We start from the raw sequence: 22,564 nt of genomic DNA, 5'->3' as shown, positions 1-22,564 counted from the left end.
CATGTATTCACAATGGTTTTGCTATGAATCATTATTATGGCCCATTAAATATAAAGCTGCTCATATATATTTCTAAAACTATAGATTTCTGTCTTAATGACTACAGATTTGTGAAGGAATAGGGGATGTACCGAAAACTTTGCAAAATCAGGTAATTAAAATGGTATTTAGAGTACTGCTCTGACAAGTAGGACCATCAAAAAGATAATATTTGAACACCATTCATTGATCAGTTTGAATTAAAAACAAATGCACATGACCTTCAATCGATTTGTGTTATACAAATTGACAGCTGGGTGAACAGTTGCATGGTCCATTGATAAAGCTGATATACAGAAATTATGTCTTCTTGAGCAGTTGCTGAAAAAATTACCAAATCATTACCAATTTTTTTTAGAAGGAGAAGGTTAAATCAGAAGTGGCAGTGATGCAGCTGAACAAAGGGGATTATGAAGGCATGAGAGAGGAGCTGGCCAAGGTAGACTGGAAAGGGATCCTAGCAGGAATGTCGGTGGAACAGCAATGGCAGGAATTTCTGGGCATAATCCGGAAGACACAGGATCATTTCATTCCAAAAAGGAAGAAAGATTCTAAGGGGAGTAGGAGGCAACCGTGGCTGACAAGATAAGTTAGGGATAGAATAAAACTAAAAGAAAAGATGTATAACACAGCAAAGAGTAGTCGGAAGCCAGAGGAGTGGGAAACTTTCATAGGACAATAGAAGGAAACAAATCGGGCAATACAGGCTCAAAAGATGAAGTACGAAGGGAAGCTGGCCAGGAATATAAAGAAGGACAGTAAAATCTTCTTTAGATATGTTAAGGGAAAAAGAGTAGCAAAGTCAAATGTGAGTCCCTTGAAGGCAGACACGGGTGAAAAATTATTATGGGGAACAAGGAAATGGCAGAAGAGTTGAACAGGTACTTCGGATCTGTCTTCACTAAGGAGGACACAAACAATCTCCCAGATGTACTGGAGGACAGAGGATCTAAGGGGGTCAAGGAACTGAAATAAATTTTCATTAGGCGAGAAATAGTATTGGGTAGGCTAATGGGACTGAAGGATGATAAATCCCATGGGCCTGATGGTCTGCATCGCAGGGTCCTCGGGGAGGTGGCTCTGGAAATAGTGGACGCATTGGGGATCATTTTCCAATGTTCAATATATTCAGGATCAGTTTCTGTGGATTGGATGATAGCTAATGTTATCCCACTTTTCAAGAAAGGAGCGAGTGAGAAAAATGGTAATTACAGACCAGTTTAGCCTGATTTTGGTGGTGGGAAAGATTCTGGAGTCAATTATTAAAGATAATGGGGTATTTGGATAGCAGTAAAAGGATTAGTCCAAGTCAGCATGGATTTATGAATGGAAAATCATGCTTGACTAATCTTCTGGAATTTTTTGAGGATGTGACAAGTAAAATGAATGAAGGGGAGCCAGTGGGTGTAGTGTATCTAGACTTTCAGGAAGCCTTTGATAAGGTCCCGCACGGGAGACTGGTGACTAAAATTAGAGTGCATGGTATTGGGGGTAGGGTGTTGATGTGGATAGAAAATTGGTTGGTAGACAGGAAGCAAAGAGTAGGAGTGAACGGGTCATTTTCAGAATGGCAGGCAGTGGCGAGTGGAGTGCCGCAACGCTCGGTGTTGGGTCGCAACTGTTTACCATATATATTAATGATTTAGAAGATGGAATTAGGAGCAACACTAGCAAGTTTGTGGATGACACAAAGCTGGGTGGCAGTGTGAACTGCGAAGAGGATGTTAGGAGGTTGCAGGGTGCACTGAACAGGTTGAGTGAGTGGGCAGATGCATGGCAGTTGCAGTATAATATAGATAAATGTGAGGTTATCTACTTTGGTGGCAAAAAGAAGGGGGCAGATTATTATCTCAATGGGGTTAGGTTAGGTAAGGGGGAAGTACAGAGAGACCTGGGTGTCCTTGTACACCGGTCACTGAAAGTTGCCGTGCAGGTACAGCAGGCAGTGAAGAAAGCTAATGGAATATTGGCCTTCATAACAAGAAGATTTCAGTATAGGAGTAGAGAGGTTCTTCTGCAGTTGTGTAGGGCTCTGGTAAGACCACATCTGGAGTACTGCGTATAGTTTTGGTCTCCAAATTTGAGGAAGGGCATCCTTGTGATTGGGGCAGTGCAGCGTAGGTTCACGAGATTGATCCCTGGGATGGTGGGACGGTCATATGAGGAAAGATTGATAAGACTAGGCTTGTATTCACTGAAGTTTAGAAAGATGAGAGGTTATCTTATAGAAACATATAAAATTATAAAAGGACTGGACAAGCTAGATGCAGGAAAAATGTTCCCAATGTTGGATGAGTCCACAACCAGGGGCCACAGTCTTAGAATAAAGGGGAGGCCATTTAAGACTGAGGTGAGAAAAAACTTTTTCACCCAGAGAGTTGTGAATTTGTGGATTGCCCTGCCAAAGGGCAGTGGAGGCCAAATCACTGGATGGATTTAAGAGAGGGTTAGATAGAGCTCGAGTGGCTAATGGAATCAAGGGATATGGGGAGAAGGCAGGCACGGGTTATTGATAGGGGACGATCAGCCATGATTGCAATGAATGGCGGTGCTGGCTAGAAGGGCCGAATGGACTTCTCCTGCACCTATTTTCTATGTTTCTATTTTCTGTAAATGGAATTTCTTTGTATTTTTAATTGAAAATAAACAAGAATTATGTAAATATTTCATTATGCAAATTTTGAGAGGTTTGTATGCATTCTTAATTAAGCTAAGGCAAACTAGTCCTCTTCCCTCTTATATATAACATTCTATTGTTTTAATCTAATGTTCTAGGTTCTATAGTTTGTATTTTTAATTGGTCGTTTTTTTATTTTACTTAGATTCAAACATATTATTTGAAGGCAAATATTTGTATTATATATACGGTTATACTTCCTGGAAAAATATGAGTATTGTTCAAGCAATTTGTTGCATTTTAAAGTAACATTAGTCCAGGCTATTTTTCTCTAAAGGTTTTTATCCTAATTATTATATATTTAAATCATGTGTTTACATTTAAGCAAAAACTAAAATAATAAAACGTATTATTCTGTGTATATATTGTAGATAAAACATGTTCCATTGTAATCCTTTAAAATAATTTCAGGACAACTAATATTTTACAAATTTGGCCAAGTAGGATTTTTTTTTCAGATTTGAGCAATAGGTACAAACTAATAGGATTTTGTTGAAACGTTTATTCAAAATATTAAGATTTGCAGCAAATGTTTCAGACTGCTAATTTATTCAAATTGCATCCAGGCCACATTTAATGTTTCTAACTCTCTAATAATGAATAATGATAAAGAGCCTGCTATTTATTGAATCCTAGAATATAATTCTAGGCCATTTGGAAAAATGGGCTGAAAGATGGCAGATGGAGTTTAATGCTGATAAATGTGAGGTGCTACACCTTGGCAGGACAAATCAAAATAGGACGTACATGGTAAATGGTAGGGAATTGAAGAATACAGTTGAACAGAGGGATCTGGGTATAACCGTGCATAGTTCCTTGAAGGTGGAATCTCATATAGATAGGGTGGTAAAGAAAGCTTTTGGTATGCTAGCCTTTATAAATCAGAGCATTGAGTACAGAAGCTGGGATGTAATGTTAAAATTGTACAAGGCATTGGTGAGACCAAATCTGGAGTATGGTGTACAATTTTGGTCGCCCAATTATAGGAAGGATGTCAACAAAATAGAGAGAGTACAGAGGAGATTTACTAGAATGTTGCCTGGGTTTCAACAACTAAGTTACAGAGATAGGTTGAATAAGTTAGGTCTTTATTCTCTGGAGCGCAGAAGGTTAAGGGGGGACTTGATAAGAGGTCTTTAAAATGATGGGAGGGATAGACAGAGTTGATGTGGACAAGCTTTTCCCTTTGAGAATAGGGAAGATTCAAACAAGAGGACATGACTTCAGAATTAATGGGACAGAAGTTTAAGGGTAATATGAGGGGGAACTTCTTTACTCAGAGAGTGGTAGCGGTGTGGAATGAGCTTCCAGTGGAAGTGGTGGAGGCAGGTTCATTGGTATCATTTAAAAATAAATTGGATAGGCATATGGATGAGAAGGGAATGGAGGGTTATGGTATGAGTGCAGGCAGGTGGGACTAAGGGGAAAAAAAATTTGTTCGGCACGGACTTGTAGGGCCGAGATGGCCTGTTTCCGTGCCGTAATTGTTATATGTTATATGGTTAATTATTAAGAATGCATGGCAGCATTTTTACTGTGATATTCTGCAGCCAAAAGCAGCAATTGGATTTGGATCAAAAGGAGAGACAATTAGGCTGCAAGATGAAGACTGGAGGGTATGGAATTGAAGGGGGTGTAACTGGGACGCCAGATATCACCGTTGAGCCCTCTGGAGATGTTGTGGGCTTATCAATGAAACGTCAAAGAAGGAGGGTGCCCGATGACGTACCTACCCTACCTTTCACCACTCCAATCGCCGACTTATTACAGGGATTGAAACATCAAGTCCTATTAACTCTACTGCATCTAGTAATTGAAGTTGGTAACCATAAATAAATATTTGTGAATCGTCGTTGCAAGCCCTCCATAACTATAACATTATCTGTGCAAGATGTGTATTATAATCACAGGCCACCAGAAGCACACTCTGGATACTATCTGAATAGGTTGCCAATGATTGAACTATGTCAACTAATCTGGCGATGAATGGTTGGCTTTTCTGTGTTGAGGACTCATTACAGCAGAGACGGCTAAGGGGTAATTAATAATATTTTCAAGATTTTAGCAGAGTAAATATAGAGTAAGTATTCCAGGTGACAGAAGGGCTGGTAAACCAAATACGGTTTTGAGGTAAATGGCAGAAGAATTAGATGTGTTATTTATTATGCTATGAGTTATGATGGGTCTTTGGTTTCTACATGGTGAAACCAAAATGTATAAATATACACTTTAATAAAATCTGACAATTTGCACATTAACCACATGTGATTTTTTTTATTACATACCTCAAATTGTGGAGTACAGAGGCAAATTACACTGCCACCTAGCTTTGTGTCATCTGCCAACGTGGAGATGTTACATTTAATTCCTACTCTTTGCTTCCTATCTGCCAAACCGTTCTCTCTCCATGTCAGAACCCTACCCCCAATACCGTGCTCTAATTTTGCACACTAATCTCTTTTGTGGGACCTTGTCAAAGGCTTTTTGGAAATCTAGATACACCACATCCACTGGCTCTCCCTTATCCATTCCACTTGTTCCAACGTCAAAAAATTCCAGAAGATTAGTCAAGCATGATTTCCCCTTCATAAATCCATGCTGACTTTGACCGGTCCTGTCACTGCCTTCCAAATGCGCTGCTATTACATCTTTAATAATCGACTCAAACATCTTCTCCACTACCGATGTCAGGCTGGGCTATAATTCCCTGTTTTCTCTCTCCCTCCTCCTTAAAAAGTGGGGTTACATTAGCTACCCTGCAGTCCACAGGAACTGATCCAGAGTCTATAGAACATTAGTAAATGATCATCAATGCATCCACGATTTCTGGGGCCACCTCCTTTATTTCGCTGGGATGCAGACCATCAGGCCCTGGGGATTTATCTGCCTTCAGTCCCAACAGTTTACCTAACACCATTTCTTGACTAATGTGAATCGCCATCAGTTCCTCCCTCACGCTAGATCCACGGTCACCTAGTATTTCTTGGAGATTGTTTGTGTCTTTCTTAATGAAGACAGAACCAAAGTACTTGTTTAACTGTGTTCAAGAAGGAACTGCAGATGCTGGAAGATTGAAGGTACACAAAAATGCTGGAGAAACTCAGCGGGTGCAGCAGCATCTATGGAGCGAAGGAAATAGGCGACGTTTCGGGCCGAAACCTTTCTTCAGACTGCGGCGACGTTTCGGGCCGAAACCCTTCTTCAGTCTGAAGTGTTTCGGCCCGAAAGGTCGCCTAATTCCTTCGCTCCATAGATGCTGCTGCACCCGCTGAGTTTCTCCACCATTTTTGTGTACTTGTTTAACTGGTCTGCCATTTCCTTATTCAGGCCCATACGAAGCTTTTCATAAAGGGCGGTGGCATGACAGGATTACAAATAACTTAATGTGAAATAATGTGTGCGCTGCGCACATCACGAGCGCGAAGCGTGAAGTCCCTTGATGCCAGGGTCCAGGGCCCGCTTAAGGGCCCTGGAAGCTCAGGGGTTTTAGATGCGCTCTGATGCATTCTGAGGGTTATTTTGGAGCATTTTTGAACCAGATTTATGACCAATATTTCAGAAATTAACAGGAACCTGAGAGGTAGCTTTTTCACACAAAGGGTGCTGGGTGTATGGAACGAGCTGCCAGAGGAGGTAGTTAAGGCTGGGACTATCCTAATGTTTAAGAGACATTTGGACACGTACATGGATAGGACAGATTTAGATGGATATGGGTCAAACGCGTGTGAGTGGGACTAGTTTAGATGGGACATGTTGGTCGGTGTGGGCAAGTTGGGCTGAAGGGCCTGTTTCCACACTGCATCATTCTATGACTAAAAAGTGAAGAAGAAAAATGCATGAAGATAAGTAGAGCAGATTTGAAAGAGGAGTGAAATCTAAAGGCAGAGAGAGGTTTATGGGTGGAAAATAACATAGGAAAGGAGGGGGGAGAGTGGGCTTGGGCAGATGGGTGAAGGGAAAATAGTCACAAAGTGCTGGAGTAACTCAGTGGGTCAGGCAGCATCTGCGGAGAATATGACTAGGCGACGTTTCGCTGAGTGCTGGAGTAACTCAGCGAGTCAGGCAGCATCTGTGGAGAACATGGATAGGTGACATGTCACAGAGTGCTGGAGTAACTCAGCGGGTCAGGCAGCATCTGTGGAGAACATGGATAGGTGACATGTCACAGAGTGCTGGACTAACGCAGTGGGTCAGGCAGCATCTCTGGAGAAAAGGTATAGATTATATTTCGGGTCAAGACCGTTCTTCGGTAATATTCATGATGTGACATGCATAGACATTCCTGAATGTTACCCAAACCATCGTGAGCTACTTTGTTAAGATGCTTGCCCTCTCCTATAACATCTCTGCTGCCTTGGGTGATGCAGGACAGGACACAAGCTTTGGGACACAGTGTGAAGCTGTTGCAGTCTGTCCCAACCTGGTAAAAATCTGGATGGAGTGGATTTGGAGAGGATGTTTCCACTAGTGGGAGAGTCTAGGACCAGTGGCCACAGCCTCAGAATTAAAATACATTCCTTTAGGAAGGAGATGAACAGGAATTTCTTAAGTCAGAGGGTGGTGAACTGTGGAATTCATTGCCACAGACAGCTGTGGAGGTCAAGTCAATGGACATTTTTCAGGAGGAGATTGATAGATTCTTGATTGATACGGGCGTCACCCTTTGTGTGAAAAACATGCCCCACAGATTCCTATTAAATCTTTTGCCCTTCACCTTAAACTTATGTCCTCTGCTCCTCGATTCACTTACTCTGGGTAAAAGACTCAACCATATCTATTCAAATCATGATTTTATACACCTCTATTAGATCATCCCTCATCCTCCTGTGCTCCATGAAATAGTCCCAGTCTACTCAACCTCACCCTATAGCTCTGGCTCTCTAGTCCTGGCAACATCCTCATAAATCTTCACTGTACCCTTTCCAGTTTGATGACATATTTCCTATAACATGGTGCCCAGAACTGAACACAATACTCTGAATGCGGCCTCACCAACTTCTTATGCAACTGCAACATGACCTCCCAACGTCTATACTCAGCCTGGCCCACTGAGTTACTCCAGCACTCTGTGAAACGTTACAGAACAGGGCAAGATTAGCAAGTTTGCTGATGATACAGAAGTGAGTGGTTTTGCAGATAGTGAAGATGGTTGTGAAAGATTGCAGCAGGATCTGGATCAATTAGCCAGGTGGGCAGAGGAATGGTTGATGGTTGCATGGTTCCTTGAAGGTCGTGTCACAGGTATATCAGGTGGTCAAAAAGTATTTTGGCACTTTGGCCTTCATCAGTCAGAGTATTGAGTATAGAAGTTGGGAGGTCATGTTGCAGTTGTATAAGACTTTGGTGAGACCGCATTTAGAATATTGTGTTCAGTTCTGGGCACCATGTTATAGGAAAGATGTCAAACTGAAAAGAGTACAGAGATCCCCATCCTGGATCAGTCCAATCAGGGTTGTGTCATCCACAAACTTGAGAAGATGACAGAGGTGTCTGTGGAGGTGCAGTCATTGGTGTGGCGAGTAGAGGGGAGGGGAGAGCACGCATCTTGCAGTGCTCCTATGCTGAGCGTTTGCGGGTCCGAGATATGCATTCCCGCATCACATGCTGCTTCCTGTCTGTCAGAAAGCTGGTGATCCACTGACAGAGGGGTTCAGGCACAGTCAACTCAGAAAGTTTGGAGCGTAGTAGTAAAGGTATTGAATGCAGAGCTAAAATCAATAAAACAAAATCCTCGCATAGGTTCCCTGGCGGTCTAGGTGCTGGAGGATGAAGTGCAGGCGCAGATTGAGTGCATCATCCACAGATCTATTGGCCCAATATGCAAAATGCCAGCAGAGGGATTGTGATATTTTTCACCTTGGCCAGTACAAGCCTTTCAACGGTCTTCATGACTACAGACGTCAGTGCAACAAGCCTGTAGTCATTCAGACCAGTAATCCTTACCTTTTTGGGTACAGGGACAATAGTGGAGACTTTGAAGCAAGCAGGGACTGGTTAAAAATGAGTAATTGGGTGTGAAGTGGTGATTGGAGTGGGCTGGTTGTAGAAGGGCCCAGTCTTTGCAGACTTGCAGATTGAGGTCAGGCTGTGAGTGGGTGTGAAGTGTTGTTTGGGGTGGGAAAGGGTCCACTCTTTTCATACTGGAGTCTTGCCTTAAGTAGGTGTGAAGTGGTGAATGGGAAGGAGAGGGTGCAGGGTCCATTCTTTGCAGACTGGAGTCTGGCTGTGTTTGTTGGGTTACTTTTCTGATTTTCAAACCTGCAGTAAAACTCATTCAGGTCGTTCATCAGCTGACAATTGTCCAAAGAGCGGGGGATTTCTTGCATGCCCTTCCAAACTGAAGAAGAGTCATTAGCTGAGAACTTGCTCCTCAACTTTCCTTGGCAGCTCTGATTCCTCTTCTCAGCTCTTTATCGATTAGGCTATCTTTTAACTCTTTGATGATTAGGCTATCGGCTTGACGCATATTTACACCCCACCCCCCCTTCCCCCGATCTCGAAATTGAAATGTTACATCTGTATATAATGATCACATTAAAATGTGTATTTATGTCACAGACTATGGAATTCATATTTTTCAGTATTGTTATAACCATATAACCATAAGAAAGCAGTTCCAATTGTTTGATATTATTTGATATTGTTTAATATTATTCATATGGAAGAGAAAATATAATAGCTCTAAAACCTAACTTAATTTTGCAATCTCACTAAAGATAATCCCCCTTTCCCTCTCCCCTCCCTTTCCCCTCCATCTCTCTCCCCCCCCTCCCCCTCCCACATCCCCCCTTCTTTCCTGCGGGGGGGGGGGGGGGGCGGGCGAAGATGAAGGTAGTGGGGGCCCAGCAGGTGGGGGGGATGAAGGTGACGTGGGCCCAGTGGGGATCAGTGGGGATGGCGTGGGCCCAGCGGGGGTGGCGTGGGCCCAGCAGGGGCCAGCGAGGGTGGCGTGGACCCAGCGAGGGTCAGCGGGGGTGGGCGTGGGCCCTGCGGGGGTGGGGTGGGCCCAGCAGGGGTGGGGTGGGCCCAGCAGGGATGGCGTGGGCCCAATGGGGGTCAGCGGGCATGGCGTGGACCCAGCAGGGATGGCGTGGGGCCAGCGGGGGGTCAGCAAGGGTGGTGTTGACCCAGCAGAGGTCAGCGGGGGTGGCATGGGCCCAGCAGGGGTGGTGTGGACCCAGCAGGGGTGGCATGAGCCCAGAAGGGGTGACGTGGGCCCAGCGGGGATCAGTGGGGATGGCGTGGGCCAGCGGGGATCAGTGGGGATGGCGGGGGCCCAGCGGGGGTGGCGTGGGCCCAGCGGGGGCCAGCAAGGGTGGCGTGGACCCAGCGAGGGTCAGCGGGGGTGGCGTGGGCCCTGCGGGGGTGGCGTGGGCCCAGCAGGGGTGGGGTGGGCCCAGCAGGGATGGCGTGGGCCCAACGGGGGTCAGCGGGTGTGGCGTGGACCCAGCAGGGATGGCATGGACCCAGCAGGGGTGGCATGAGCCCAGCAGGGGTGGCGGGGGTCCAGCTGGGGTGGTGTGGGGGGAAGATGACTTGGGCCCCGGCAGCGGGGGGAGACGAGGGGAGCAGGCTCAGCCGCAGCGGCGTCTGGTGTTGGGATTATAGCCGTTGGATTCAGATTCATCCACTCTTGTCCGGTGACGGGAGAACAGAGAACTGGCCGTTTCCAAAGTGGAAACGTTAATTTTATTTTTTGTGATCTTAGGGGGGAAAAGAGTGGGGTGCTGTCGCACCCAACGCATCGTGCCCCCTTTCGGGCGGCCATGTTATTTCTCATTATAAATTTTTTTTTTTTATTAGAAGTACAATAAGTTGCAGTAATACACACCACATATATCTCATTACATTTGTTGTACCCCTTCATTTTTTAACTTTAAAAAAGATAGAAATAAAAGAAGTAAGGAAAGTGAGAAAGAGGTGTGAAGGTGCAGGAAAGTGTTGGGAAAAGAAAGCCCATTAGAAAAGGAGTTAGAGAAGAAAGTTAAGAAATAGACCCTGGAAAAGAAAGAAAGAAAGGGTAACAATCGCTCTATTATAAGAAAAAACTACGCAAAAAGGAATATACCAACCGTATTTTTCACCCCCATTACCAGATCCTGGAACCATTTATTTTTTTAATTACTATTGCACCGTATGCTTGTAATAATTCCATAAATGCAGACCACGTCTTTTGGTCTGATTTGCCTGCTAGGAGGAGCCTCATCTCTTCCAGATGTAATGTTTTGAACATGTTTGAAATCCACATTTTTATTGTTGGTATAGGAGCATTTTTCCAGAATTTGAGTACGCTTTTTTCCCATTATTAGCCCGTAATTAAGTAAATTCTTTTGAAACGCGTTTAGTTCAGGGCTACCTTCCGTTATTCCAAAAATAATCCATTCTGCTTTTGGTATGAATTTTATTTTAAATAGTTTTGTGAAGATTTCAAATATTTTGTTCCAGAATTTTTGGATTTTTATACAAAAAACAAAAGAGTGCGCTATGGTAGCTTCTTGAGACTTACATTTATCACAAATGGGTGAGACGTTAGGGAAAAGTTTATTTATTTTTGTTTTTGAATAGTATAGTCTATGTAATGTTTTGAATTGAATTAGAGTATGTCGTACGTTGATCAAGCATTTATGCACATATAGTAAGTGTTTATCCCAGCTCTCTTTTGAAATTTTTATAGCTAGTTCTTGTTCCCAGTCTCTTCTAATACCATCAGTTGTAGGTATTTCTATATTTAAAATAGTGTTGTATAAGTATGATATTAGGTTTGCTGATTCGGTCTTTGCAGATGACACTAAGCTGGGGGGCAGTGTTAGCTGTGAGGAGGATGCTAGGAGACTGCAAGGTGACTTGGATAGGCTGGGTGAGTGGGCAAATGTTTGGAAGATGCAGTATAATGTGGATAAATGTGAGGTTATCCATTTTGGTGGCAAAAACAGGAAAGCAGACGAATGGGTGGCCGACTAGGAAAAGGTGAGATGCAGCGAGACCTGGGTGTCATGGTACACCAGTCATTGAAAGTAGGCATGCAGGTGCAGCAGGCAGTGAAGAAAGCGACTGGTACGTTAGCTTTCATAGCAAAAGGATTTGAGTATAGGAGCAGGGAGGTTCTACTGCAGTTGTACAGGGTCTTGGTGAGACCACACCTGGAGTATTGCATACAGTTTTGGTCTCCAAATCTGAGGAAGGACATTATTGCCATAGAGGGAGTGCAGAGAAGGTTCACCAGACTGATTCCTGGGATGTCAGGACTGTCTTATGAAGAAAGACTGGATAGACTTGGTTTATATTCTCTAGAATTTAGGAGATTGAGAGGGGATCTTATAGAAACTTACAAAATTCTTAAGGGGTTGGACAGGCTAGATGCAGGAAGATTGCTCTCGATGTTGGGGAAGTCCAGGACAAGGGGTCACAGCTTAAGGATAAGGGGGAAATCCTTTAAAACCGAGATGAGAAGTTTTTTCACACAGAGAGTGGTGAATCTCTGGAACACTCTGCCACAGAGGGTAGTCGAGGCCACAGTTCATTGGCTATATTTAAGAGGGAGTTAGATGTGGCCCTTGTGGCTAAGGGGATCAGGGGGTATGGAGAGAAGGCAGGTACGGGATACTGAGTTGGATGATCAGCCATGATCATATTGAATGGCGGTGCAGGCTCGAAGGGCCGAATGGCCTACTCCTGCACCTAATTTCTATGTTTCTATGTTTCTATGTCTTCATTGCTTCGTCCAGTAAGTCTGGAGGCATGTTATGATAATCTTTTGTGTATTTTTTCAGATAGTCACACAATTGTAGATATTTAAAATATTGATTATTTCTCAAATTATATTTCAGTTGTAATTGTTGAAATGATAATAATTTTCCGAATTCATACAAGTCTCCGAGCATTTTGATTCCTATTCTTTCCCATTGTATAAATTATTTATCTATAGTAGAAGGTTTAAACGACGGATTATTGACTATTGGCATTAAAAGAGATAGATTTCTTAATTTTAGATTGTTTTATTTGTTTCCAAGTTCTAATTGCGCTATGTATGATTGGATTTCTATTATAATTTTTGTTATTCAGATTCCTTCGTGAAAGGAGAGTCGCTCCTATATTACACGGAGAACAGTCCTCTCCATTACAATCCAGTCCACCTGCTGGGCAGAATTGTCCAGCAGGTGAATCATATTTTTAATATTTACTGCCCAATTATAGTACATAAAGTTAGGGAGCGCTAGACCACCCAGCTCATTGGGTTTACTAAGGTGTGTTCTTTGTATTCTGTGGGATTTATAGTCCCATATAAAATTTGTAATGTCTGAGTCTAGTTTTTTGAAAAACTTTTTTGGAAGATATATAGGTATTGATTGAAATAGATATAGGATTTGTGGTAGAAAGATTGAATTCTAAATTTCTCCCAGTCCTCCGGTTCTTGATTCCCCTCCTCTGGGTAAAATACTCTGTGGATTCACCCTATCTATTCTCCTCATAATGTTATATACGTCTATCAGATCCTGTGCTCCAGGGGATAAAATCCTAACCTGCCCAACCTCTCCGTTTAGCCCAGGCCCTCAAACCCTGGCAACATCCTTGTAATTTTTTTATGCACTCTAGTTCCAGCTTAATAATATCTTATAGCAGGGTGACCAAAACGGAACAGAATACTCCAAATACGGCCTCACCAACATCTTCTACAACTGTAACATAATGTCCCAACTTCGCAATAAAAGACACAATGCCTGGCAGGTAATAGATGGATGGAACCTATTTGAACAGGCACAAAGAATATATGTGCTAGGCTTTGTCCTGCCCCTGTCTTCCAGCTTCTACCCCTCCCCTCAAATTAGTCTGAAGAAGGGTCCCGACCCAAAACATCACTTATCCATGTTCTCCAGAACTGCTGTCTGACCTGTTGCTTTACTCAGCACTTTGTGTCTCTTTGTAAACCAGCTCTGCAGTTCCCTGACTGATGAAGGCCAATGTACAGAAAGCCTACTTGACTGTCCTGTCTATCTGTGATGCCACTCAGGGAATTATATACCAGTGCTCCTACATTCTTCTGCGCGAAAGCACTTCCCAGGGCCCTGCTATGCACTTTGAAGAGCCTACCCTGGTTTGATTTCCAAAATGCAACAACTTGCATTTATCTGCATTGATCTCTGTTTATCATTCCTTAGTCCACTTGCCCAACTGACAAAGAACCTGCTGTAATTATTGAAAACCACCTTTGCTGTCTAATGTAACCCACTTTAATGTAATCTGCAAACTTACTAATCATACATTCTCATCCAAATCATTGATATAAATCATTAACAACAATTGCCCAAAACTGATCCCCGAGGCACACTACTAGCCACAGTCCTCCAGTCTGAAAATCAACCTTTCACCATCACCCTCTGCTTCCTCCAGAAAGCCAACTTTCTATCCAGTTGCTTAGCTCTTCCTGGATCAGATGTTGTTTGTGTCTTTCTGATGTATTTGCTGCAGGTCCTTCAGTTTCCTTGCTAATTGCATCTGTCCTGTTTGGAGATGCATACAATCAGAGTAACTGATTGGTTATTTCAAATATAGTTGTCAAATGGAGATAGTGATATAACTAACTTGGCTCACTGTTAGCTCTCTCACTTTTGGGTTAAACGTCATGGATTCAAGGTGGATAATATTTTAAACATAGTAAATAGGCTGAGGTACTATTTAATTGTTGAAGGGTCAATCCTAAACAAAGGACATTTAAGCTTGGCTCCAGACAGAGGAATACACAACAATATCAGTTGCTCACTGCTTGTAAAAGTATTTAACTTTGTGGAGGGCAGCTCTGTGGATTTAGATGGTGGCATTTAATTATTTTAAAACATTTTGTAACACTTCAGAAACTATTTAATTGTGAAGCATTTGGGGATGATCTTATAATAGAGCACAGAAGCTCCATTATAAATTGAAATGTTACTTTCTTTTAATATGGAAGATACTGAAATTGGAATTTCATGAACCTGGCTGTTATATAATCTGGGCATTGTTTACAGTGGGTTGCTGGTGCGGGATTGGACTGTTTATTAGATTCTGATCATTTATATACATTGCAAACTGAATTACTGATCTTTTATTTGTTTAACAAATTCTAGCTGGGAAATGTAGAAGAGGTAATTACTGTATAGGCCTGTCCCATTTAGGCGACGTTAGGGCGACCACAGGCGACTGCTGCAAAATTTTCAACATGTTGAAACATTTTTGGCGACAGGGGCGACAATTTTTGCTGTCGTAGGTTGACGTAGGTGTTGTCATATGTACTGGGAATGGAATAATGACATTTGTACTTGCTGCTGTTGTACAGGCCACACCAATTCTTTGGTCTAAGTATAATATATATTCTGGTAATAGGTTACTATTTAAAATATTGGGCCATACATCCACTCTATGTAATAGGTTTTAAGCCTTGAATTAGTCGAAGGAATGAACATTGACTGCCAATTTATGAGTTGGTTGAACAAATAAATTATTTTTCTTGCACCAGATAGTTGATATTTTGAAATGGACTCCCTGTAGAATTTCTGGATATAACTGTAAATATATAACAAAAATGTAATTGCTGGAAATCTGAGAGAAGGCAGAGATGATACAGCCAGAAAGTTATCAAATGTAAAATTGATATCAAGTCCTGCAGGCTGCAATGTTCCCAGGTGGAAGATTGCTTGTTCAACTGAAAGGAGATTGACACGAACTTTGAACAACTTCTTCTTCAACTCCACTCAATTTCTCTAAGCCAAAGATATGGCTATGCGTGTCCTTTTTGTGGGATATGTGGGGCACTTTGTTTCAGTCCTATTCAGGCCTACTATCCCAACTTTTTCTCCAGTACACTGATGGTTAGCGATCTTGTTGCGTGGAGACCCTTGGGGAAGAATGGCCATTATATAGTGGAATTCTGCATTAGATTGGAGAGTGACACAGCTAATTCAGAGACTAGGGTCCTGAACAAAGAAAGGAGACTTTGAATGTATGAGACGGGAATTGACTAGGATAGACGGGCAAATTATACTTAACCGGTTGACGATAGAGATGTAATGGCAAAGATTTAAAGTTCACATGGATGAACTCCAAAATTTGTTGATTCTTGTCTGTCGAAAAATAAAACGGGGAAGGCGGTTCAACCGTGGCTCACAAGGGAAATCAAGCATAGTGTTAAATCCAAGGAAGGAGCATATAAATTGGCCAGAGGAAGCAGCAAATCGGAGGACTGGGAGAAATTTAGATCTCAACAGAGGAGAACAAAGGGGCTAATTAAGAGGGGAGCGGGGAAGAGCATGAAAGAAAGCTTTCGGGGAATATAAAAAGTGACTGTAAAAGCTTCTTTAGATATGTAAAAAGGAAAAGATTAGTGAAGACAAATGTAGGCCCCTACAATCAGAGACAGGTGAATTTATAATGGGGAAACAATGAAATGGCAGACCAGTTAAACAAATACTTTGTTTGTGTCTTCCTTCGTAAAGACAGAACCAATCTCTTAGAAATACTAGGGACTGAGGATCTAGTGGAAGGGGGGACTGAAGGGAATCTACATTAGGCAGAAAATGGTGTTAGGTAAACAGTTGGGACTGAAGGCAGATAAATTGATGGTCTGCATCCCAGAGTACTCAAGGAGGTGGCCCTAAAAATCGTGGATGCATTGGTGATCATTTTCCAATGCTCTCTCGACTCTGGCTATCCTCCAGTCCACAGGAACTGATCCAATGTAATTCCAATTTTTAAGAAAGGAGGGATAGAGAAAATAGGGAAATATAGACCAGTTAGCCTTACACCGGTAGTAGGGAAGATGTTATAGTTCAAGTTCAAGTGAGTTTATTGTCATGTGTCCCTGTATAGGACAATGAAATTCTTGCTTCAGCACACAGAACATAGCAGGCATTTACTACAAAACAGATAAGTGTGTCCATATACCATAATATAAATATATACACACATGAATAAATAAACTGATAAAGTGCAAATAGCAGAAAATGGGTTATTAATAATCAGAGTTTTGTCCGAGCCAGGTTTAATAGCCTGATGGCTGTGGGGAAGTAGCTATTCCTGAACCTGGTTGTTGCAGTCTTCAGGCTCCTGTACCTTCTACCTGAAGGTAGCAGGGAGATGAGTGTGTGGCCAGGATGGTGTGGGTCTTTGATGATGCTGCCAGCCTTTTTGAGGCAGCGACTGCGATAAATCCCCTCGATGGAAGGAAGGTCAGAGCCGATGATGGACTGGGCAGTGTTTACTACTTTCTGTAGTCTTTTCCTCTCCAGGGCGCTCAAATTGCCGAACCAAGCCATGATGCAACCGGTCAGCATGCTCTCTACTGTGCACCTGTAGAAGTTAGAGAGAGTCTTCCTTGACAAACCGACTCTCCGTAATCTTCTCAGGAAGTAGAGGTGCCGATGAGCTTTCTTGATAATTGCATTAGTGTTCTCGGACCAGGAGAGATCTTCAGAGATGATAGCAGCATATTTGGAAAGCAGTGACAGGATCGGTCAAAGTCAGCATGGATTTATGAAGGGGAGATCATGCCTGACTAATCTTCTGGAATTTTTTGAGGATGTAACAAGTAGAATGAATAAGGGAGAGCCAATGGATGTGGTGTATCGACTTTCAAAAAGCCTTTGACAAGGTCCCACACAAGAACTTAGTGTGCAAAATTAGAACGCATGGCATTGGGGGTAGGGTATTGACATGGATAGAGAACTGGTTGAAAGACAGGAAATAAAGAGTAGGAATTAACGGATCCTTTTCAGAATGGCAGGAAGTGCCTAGTGAGGTGCCGCAAGGCTCTGTACGCTGTTCTGGGTGTCAACTGCTCTACATCGGTAACAACAAGCGCAGGCTTGGTGATCGCTTCGCCCAACACCTCTGCTCAGTTCGCATTAACAACCTGATCTCCCGGTGGCTCAGCACTTCCCCTCCCATTGTGAATCTGACCTTTCTGTCCTGGGCCTCCTCCATGGCCAGAGTGAGTCCCACTGCAAATTGGAGGAGCAACACCTCATATTTCGCTTGGTCAGTTTACAACCCTGCGGTATGAACATTGACCTCGATTTTCAGGCAGTCCTTGTTTTCTCTCTTCTTCCCCTCCCATTCCCAGCTCTCCCACAGCCTACTGTCTCGCCCTCTTCCTTTTTTTCTTCCTGCACCCCCACCCCACATCAGTCTGAAGAAGGGTCTCGACCCAAAACGTCTCCTATTCCTTCGCTCCATAGATGCTGCCTCACCCACTGAGTTTCTCCTGCATTTTTGTCTACCTTCCAGTTATCTATCTTCTATCTATCTTATATATCTATATTACTAAAAGTCTGATTTTGACCACTTCCTGTTGTTCTGTATATTGATTTTAGAAAAAAATGCTGCCATACAGCTGTGATTTTTGGCCATCTTACTCAGTACCCCTCCGCTGCGCAGGGCAAGAGGATTTTTACCATCGATGAAAAATAAAAGTTATTAGTGTTTAAAACATGTTGAGATTCTCTCTCCTGAAGGCCACGCCCCTTCCAGAGGGACTATAAAACCCAGAAGTGTTGAGTGCCTCAGTCAGACTCTGCAAGATGGAGGAGCGAGGGGGTCACGTCTCTCAGTCTGAGCTGTGAATAACACTGAACACATGTCTACTAAACTGAGTGGTTTTACTGACCTGTCAGTGCCCTTAATGTGGTTTGAAAATATAGTTTGGAAATGCTAAAGCTGGGTTGCCTTTGGTTTGGAAATGCTAAAGCTGTGTTGCCTTTGGATTAGAAATGCTAAACCTGTGTTGCCTTTGGTTTGGAAATGTTAAAGCTGTGTTGCCTTTGGTTTGGAAATGCTAAAGCTTTGTTGCCTTTTGTTTGGAAATGCTAAAGCTGTGTTGCCTAATTAAAGTTGCCTTGCCTAATTAAAGTTGCCTTGCCTTCTATATAATTACAAGTCTAAACTTGGCCACTTCTTGTTTGCGCTTTATATTGATTTTAGAAAAAACGCTACCACGTGCGGCTGTGACTTTTGGCCATCTGACTCAGAGTCCCCCTTCGCTCATGAGGTGCCGAGGATTTTGCCCATCGATGAAAAATAAAAGAGTTATTAGTGTTTAAAAAATGTTGAGATTCTCTCTCCTGTCAATCATGCCATGAAGGCCACGCCCCTTCTGGTGGGGGGGGGGGGGGACTATAAAACCCAGAAGTGTGGGCGTGGCTCAGTCTCTGCAAGATGGAGGAGGGAGAGGACACAACTCACTGTCTTTAGTGGCCTTGCATCCTGCTTGAAGTGGTAAGAAACCGCACTTGAATTTAGCGGCCTTGCACCCTGCTTGAAATGAAATTTCAAGGAATAGCTGTGAGTCAACTTCCAGCCCACCAGCCACGAGTGAGTGAGCTGCCAGCACAACAGGCTTGAGTGACTGAGCCGCCAGCTGAAGAATCCATTCGACCCACAATCTCCATACTTGCCCTCTGGTAACCAGTCCCTTCAGCCCACAACTCCTATGCTAGCACTCCAGAACCCCCCCACTGGCCATCAATATTGGAATTGGTGGAGAGGTGGAATATTGCGTTGGGGGACCAGCCCTCCCGTGTGATGCTGGGACCCAACTGGAACAAATAAAGACACAAAGTGCTGGAGTAACTCAATGGGCCAAGCAGCATCTTTGAAGGTACGCAAAAAAGCTGGAGAAACTCAGCGGGTGCAGCAGCATCTATGGAGCGAAGGAAATAGGCAACATTTCGGGCCGAAACCCTTCTTCAGACTGAATCTTTGAAGAATGTGGATAGATGATATTTCGGGTGAGGACCCTTCTTCAAACTAATTGTGTGGAGGGGTGGGGTAAGAAAGCTGGAAGAAAGAAGGAGCAGGATAGAGCCTGGCAAGTAATAGATGAATACAAGTGAGGTGGGGGTTTGATAAGCAATTGGTTGGACAACGGCAAGAAATAAAAGTCAAAAGGTATGCGACAAAAGGGCCGAATGGCCTACTCCTGCACCTAATTTCTATGTTTCTATGTTTCTAAAAGGATTGAAGAGGTGAACTGTGAAGCTAAAAGAAGGAATGTACGTGGAACAGGAGGGGGAGTAGTGAAATAGGTGTGAGTATAGGAAGGGCATGGGGAGAGGGGGGATAATAAAAATGTGAGGGGCAATGGCGGGGGTGGGTGTTTGTTGTTACCTAAAATTGGCGTCTGTCTGTGACGACATGTTGCCAGCAGCACAGCAGAAAATCATCAAATATAGTAATTCTTAGCTTACCTGTATAAAAGAAATAGCAGAAACTCACAATGCAACTGACATGCTGCTAATGCATTTAAACGCATCCTCGCTATTGCAATCTACTGGCAGCCACGGAGCTGCCGACTGTAAGGGAATTCCCGATCGTAGCGAAATACCCGACCTAGCTGAAGATCGCAAGAACAGTAAGTACTGTACCTGGAAGCACTGGGGAGGCCTCTATAGAGTCCGGAAACATGGCTGGAAGGCAGGGCTACCAGTCAGTCTAAAGCGCAGGGGACCCCACTCCCTACCATCCTACTAGCCAATGTGCAATCACTGGAAAATAAAGTGGAGGACTTAAGGTCAAGGCTGCTTTACCAAAGGGAGCTGAGGGAATGCTCTGTGTTCTGGTTCACAGATACCTGGCTCACCCCCAGCTACCCCGACTCAGCCGTCCAGCCTGAAGGTTTCTCCATCCATCGTATGGATCATACGCAGGTATCTGGGAAAGGGAGAGGCAGGGGCGTCTGCCTCATGGTGAACTCTTGGTGGTGCTTAGACATGGCAGTTCTGTCTAATTCCTGCTTCTGCACCTGGAACATCTGGCGGTGAAGTGCACCTCCATCATCCAGACCGCGGTCTACATCTCACCGCAGACAGATGTCCGTCTAGCATTGGAGGAGCTGCACGCCATGGTCAACAAGCACCAGACAGCGTACCCCGAAGCGTTTACCACCATAGCCGGGGACTTCAACAAAACCAGCCTGAAAGAATCACTCCCAAACTACCACCAAGATGTCGCCTGCAGCACCAGAGGACTAAACACCCTTGTCCACTGCTATACGACCATCAAGGATGCCTATTGCTCTATCCCTCGCCCTCACTTTGGGAAATCTGACCATTCAGCGGTGCTGTTTCTTCCTGCATACACGCAGCAACTGAAGAGCACACCCCCAGAGGTGAGGACTGTACAGAGCTGGTCTGGGGAGGTAGAGAAACAACTACAGGACTGCTTAGAGTCAGTAGACTGGGCAATGTTCAACGACTCGGCAACTGACCTAAATGAATGCCACAGTCGTTACAGACTTCATAAGGAAATGTGTGGAGGACTGCGTTCCTACAAAAACCTTCCGAATGTTTCCTAACCAGAAGCCTTGGATGAACCAGGAGATCCACATTCTTCTGAGGACCAGATCCTGGGCATTCAGGTGTGGTGACGCAGAGGTCTATAAGAAGTCCAGATACGATCTTGACAAGGCTATCAAAAAGGCCAAAAGGGACTTCCGCTTAAAGCTGGAGGATGGGGCGGATGTTTGGCAACTGTGTCAGGGCCTGAATGTTATCACCTCCTACAAAGGCGAAACCAGGAGGCAGCTCAAGCAACAGCGACACATCACTCCGTGACGAGTTCAATGAGTTCTATGCACGCTTTGATAGGAAGAATACTGATGTGCCTTACCAGGCCTCCATACGCCCTGATGGTATTACTGTCACAGAGGCCGACGTCAGAAGATCCTTCTGGGGGGTGAACCTTCAGAAAGCACCTGGAATTGATGGTATACCCGGTCAAGTTCTCAAAACCTGTGCAGACCAACTGGCTGGGGTTTTTGTGGACATTTTCATCCTCTCACTACTGAGGTCTGAGGTTCCCACCTGCTTTAAGAGGGCATCAATAATACCGATGCCCAAGAAGAGTAATGTGATGTGCCTCAATGACAATCGACCAGTGGCACTAACGTCCATTGTGATGAAGTGCTTTGAGAGGTTGGTTATGGTGGATATCAACTCATACCTCAACAAGAACCTTAACCCACTACAATTTGTCTACCATCACAACAGGTCAACGGAGGATGCAAACTTACTGGACCTTGCACTGGATCACTTGGACCACAATGGGAGTTATCTATAGGCCCCCAAACAGTAGCCTGGATATAGGGTGCAAGTTGAAATTAGCATGTCGCAATGGTAATGCAATGATAGTTATGGGAGATTTCAACATGCAGGTACTCTGGGAAAATCAGGTTGGTACTGGACCTCAAGAAAGGGAGTTTGTGGAGTGCCTCCGAGATGGATTCAGACCAGCTTGTACTGGAGCCTACCAGGGAGAAGGCAATTCTGGATTTAATGTTGTATAATGAACCAGATTTGAAAAGGGAATTCGAGGCAATGGAGCAAATAGGAGGTAGTGACCACAGTATGATAAATTTTAATCTACAATTTGAGAGGGAGAAAGGAAAATCAGAAGTGTCCGTATTACAGTTGAGCAAAGGGGATTGTGAAGCCATGAGGGAGGAGCAGCCCAAAGTTGAATGGAAAGAGACCCCAGCAGGGATGACAGTGGAACAACACAGGCAGGTATTTCTGTGAATAATACGGATGGTGCAGGATCGTTTCATTTCAAAGAAGAAGAAAGATTGTAAGGGGAATAAGAGGCCACCGTGGCTGACAAGGGAAGTCAAGGACAGTATAAAAATAAAAAAGAAGTGTAACATAGCAAAGATGAGCAGGAAGCCAGAGGGTTGAGAAACTTTTAAAGAGCATCAGAGGATGTCGAAAAAAGCAATGTGGAGAAAAGATGAGGTACGAAGGTAAGCAAGCCAAGAATATAAAGGAGGATAGTAAAAGCTTCTTTAGGTATGTGAAGAACAAAAAAATAGTTAAGACCAAAGTTGGA

General features: G+C 43.7%; 1 protein-coding gene across 13 annotated transcripts in view; it reads left to right on the top strand.

The window, feature by feature from the left end:
* zgc:110045 (uncharacterized protein LOC664755 homolog) overlaps positions 1–22,564 on the top strand; it is a 156,920-nt gene that overhangs the window by 46,576 nt on the left and 87,780 nt on the right. The gene's annotated exons all lie outside the window — the stretch shown is intronic.

The sequence above is a fragment of the Leucoraja erinacea genome, chromosome 2, assembly GCF_028641065.1.
Source record: "Leucoraja erinacea ecotype New England chromosome 2, Leri_hhj_1, whole genome shotgun sequence".
Classification (NCBI taxonomy): Eukaryota; Metazoa; Chordata; class Chondrichthyes; order Rajiformes; family Rajidae; genus Leucoraja; species Leucoraja erinaceus.
This window is presented reverse-complemented; position numbering and strand designations above follow the sequence as displayed.